Source organism: Gymnodraco acuticeps, unplaced genomic scaffold, assembly GCF_902827175.1.
Source record: "Gymnodraco acuticeps unplaced genomic scaffold, fGymAcu1.1, whole genome shotgun sequence".
Lineage (NCBI taxonomy): Eukaryota > Metazoa > Chordata > Actinopteri > Perciformes > Bathydraconidae > Gymnodraco > Gymnodraco acuticeps.
In genome coordinates this window covers 134281-138112 of record NW_022990925.1, presented here as the reverse complement: position 1 = coordinate 138112, position 3832 = coordinate 134281, and positions in this window count along the sequence as shown.

Sequence of the window (3832 nt, the reverse complement as noted above, 5' to 3'; positions counted from 1 at the left end):
ATAAAGGAACTACAGCACGGTCACATGACTTCACCTCACCACCACTCAACTGGCTATAGATAAGCCAGTCCTTTATTAGTATATAAGTGCTCTGTTAGCAGTTCTTTGTTAGTAATTCTATCGCTCGAGGTGGAGTCGAAAGAGATGAGTTTTCAGTCTGCGCCGGAAGATGTGCAGGCTTTCTGCTGTCCTGATGTCAATGGGGAGCTCATTCCACCATCTTGGAGCCAGGATAGCAAACCCACGTGTTTCTGCTGATGGGAACTTGGGTCCCCCTCGCAGCGAGGGTGCAGCGAGCCGTTTGGTTGATGCAGAGCGTAGTGCACGTGCTGGGGTGTACGGTTTAACCATGTCCTGGATGTAGGAAGGGCCAGATCCATTCACAGCATGGTAAGCAAGTACCATTGTCTTGAAGTGGATTCTAGCAGTTACCGGAAGCCAGTGGAGGGAGCGGAGGAGCGGAGTGGTGTGGGAAAATGTAGGAAGGTTGAAGACTAGACGAGCCGCTGCATTCTGGATGAGCTGCAGAGGTCGGATGGCACATGCAGGTAGACCAGCCAGGAGGGAGTTGCAGTAGTCTAGGCGTGAGATGACGAGAGCCTGGACCAGAACCTGAGTCGCTTTCTGAGTCAGCTGGGGACGTATCTTCCTGATGTTGTAAAGCGTGTATCTGCAGCAGCGGGTTGTAGCAGCGATGTTTGCAGTGAAGGACAGGTTGTTATCTAGGATCACACCCAGATTCCTTGCAGTCTGAGTCGGGGAAACAACAGAGGTGCCGATGTTGATAGTCAGGTCAAGAGTGGGACAATCTTTTCCCGGAAGGAAAAGCAGTTCAGTCTTGTCAAGGTTGAGATTGAGGTGATGAGCGGACATCCACTGAGAGATGTCAGCTAGACAAGCAGAGATGCGTGCGACGACCTGGGTCTCTGAGCGGGGAAAGGACAGAATTAATTGACTTCACGCCACCACCGCTAAGCTAAAGGTGGCTAATGTTGGGCTATAAAGGAACTACAGCACGGTCACATGTCGGGGTGTAACGGTTCACAGAAGTCACGGTTCGGTTCATACCTCGGTTTGGGGGTCACGGTTCGGTACGGGTTCGGTACAACAAGGAAAAGCAAAAAAAAAGTCCCAAATGCATAATTTTTTTTGCTGTTATTTATTTGTAACAGTAGTGCAAGTTATGGTATGAAAATAAGGAACTCTAACATTTGGAATCATTAACTGTATTACACAGTTAAAAACAAACCACAAACAGTACCACACACACTCAGATGGCCATATTATTTATATTGGCTGATGTCAAACAAAAAGGTTCAATAAGCAACAACTAAAAATAATGTCTTGAACATATTAAAATAAATAATAAGAAAGTGTTTCAATCACAATCAATAAAAGGCAATACAGAACTATATAACATCTCCTGATGTCAAAATATAAAATAAATACAATGATAAATATAAAACAAAATAAAATCTGTACCTTTAGCCTTTAGCTCCTAAAGGCTTTAGGAGCAATGTCTAACATGTGTAATTAACTTGTGAGTGTGTGAGGCCATTATGCCTAAATAAAGGTACTCAAGCTTTACTCTATTTTCAAGTTGTTCTTCAAAAAGATGAGTTTGTCTACGTTGTCAGTAGTGAGGGCAGATCTGTTGGCGGCAGGGGCGGATCTACGGAGGGGCAAGGGGGGGCAGCTGCATTACATTACATTACATTACATTACATGTCACTTGTTAGACGCTTTTATCCAAAGGCTCATACATACTCAATACTGTGGGCAATCCCCACAGGAGCAATTTGGGGTGAAGTGTCTTGCCCAGGGACACAAGGACATGCTGACTGCAGTGGGGTTTGAACCTGTGACCTCCTGATCCGAATACCAACTCACAACCCACTGCACCACATGCCTCCCTTAACACTGTAGAGCCTTTCCCCCCCAGCTGCCCCCCTAACTTTTGTTTCCCTAAAACTGTACTAAAACAAACCTACACTATTTCCACAAGCTTCTCAAGCAACGAAACAAGCATTACATTAGTTAAAAGTGAATCATTTTAAATATCATTTTAGGCCCGTTAAAAACGCAGCTACGGCCCTGCATTAAACTGCGGAGCGGCGTTCACACAGACCGCGGCTCACAGAGCTGCAGAGAGGGAGCGAGCTGTCCCAGTGCCTATGGGTCAGCTTCCCCTGGGAGCATTTCTCCTTCCACTAGTTTTGTTTTTACTAAGGACGAGAGCTTGAAACTAAATATTAATAAAACGCTGCCGTTTGAATCGATAGCGTTTAACAGATGGGCGCTGTTTGGGGCGTTACGTTACAAAATACTACGCAGATCTCGCAGCGTTAGCTGGGAGATCGATCACTTTGCTAAACTATGCGGCAGCCTACTATTAAATCCACGTAAACTACACATCACAGCCATGAGGCCAGATCAATGAAACCAGGATACATCCTTTACCGTAAAACTGGATCTAAACACAGCTGCCTGTGTGCGTTTGATAAATACTTTCTGATGATATGCTACATATTAGCTAGGCTACATGGCCCTAACGTGTAAAGTTATACAAGCATTTGTACCAGTGCTTTTCACAAGTAGACTCTTGCAGGCCAGAGTATAGGAGTGATTCAACAACAACAAAAAGTCATATCTGAGAAGAGATCAGGACGGACAGAAAGCGGAAAAGGAAAAGAGAGTACACTGAAGAGACCAGGAGGGTCAGAGCAGGAGGAAGAGGAGGAGATGAAGAGACCAGGAGGGTCAGAGCAGGAGGAGGAGATGAAGACATTAGTGAAGAAGAAGAAATATATGTGAGGAATAAAGATGAAGTGTCAGAAAGAGGGCCAGAGGCAGGGATCAGGAGGCAGAGGAGACTCCAGCTGGACCACATGGTATGTTCTTATTCTTCTTACATATTCCATTACAGCAGCACAATCTAGCAGCTCTTAGTATTGACAATTATTGATTGAAATGTGTTGCTGCACAAGTCACCTGTAGCTCTCTGAAGAGATGGTGGTGATGTCATTTTTGTACTTAATTACAACTAAGTACTTACAGTATGCAGAATAAGAGTATTCTCTGAATCGGGTGCCTTTTGGGTCTTTATATCTTTGGAAAATGAAACCAAAATGTTTGGTCATAACATCTGGTAGTGGACTACTTACATTTTCCACCTCAGGCACAAAATATAAATAATTACTAGGAATTTACTTGAAAAAATGTAACAGGGTTGAAGTATTTGACAAAAAGTAGCCATGAGACCTTGTTTAGCTAAGATATGGCACCACATGGAAGTCAAGGACATTACAACATTGTAATATTTTGCAAAACTATTGTTTATTTTGTAATAAACAATAGTTTACTATTAATTAATATAACAGAGTTGAAATGTTGAGTTTGTCAATCTTAATCTGAAAATACAAAAACTGAAATATAGGTAAGACAAGAAACTGACACTTTTGTGATGTAATTCCCTCAATGCAGATCACACATGGACTGATCCACACATGGACTGATCCACACATGGACTGATCCACACATGGACTGATCCACACACGGACTGATCCACACACGGACTGATCCACACACGGACTGATCCACACACGGACTGATCCACACACGGACTGATCCACACACGGACTGATCCACACACGGACTGATCCACACATGGACTGATCCACACACGGACTGATCCACACACGGACTGATCCACACACGGACTGATCCACACATGGACTGATCCACACACGGACTGATCCACACACGGACTGATCCACACATGGACTGATCCATTATTTTAATAGGAGGGTAAATGGTTTGGCGTGACAGGGTT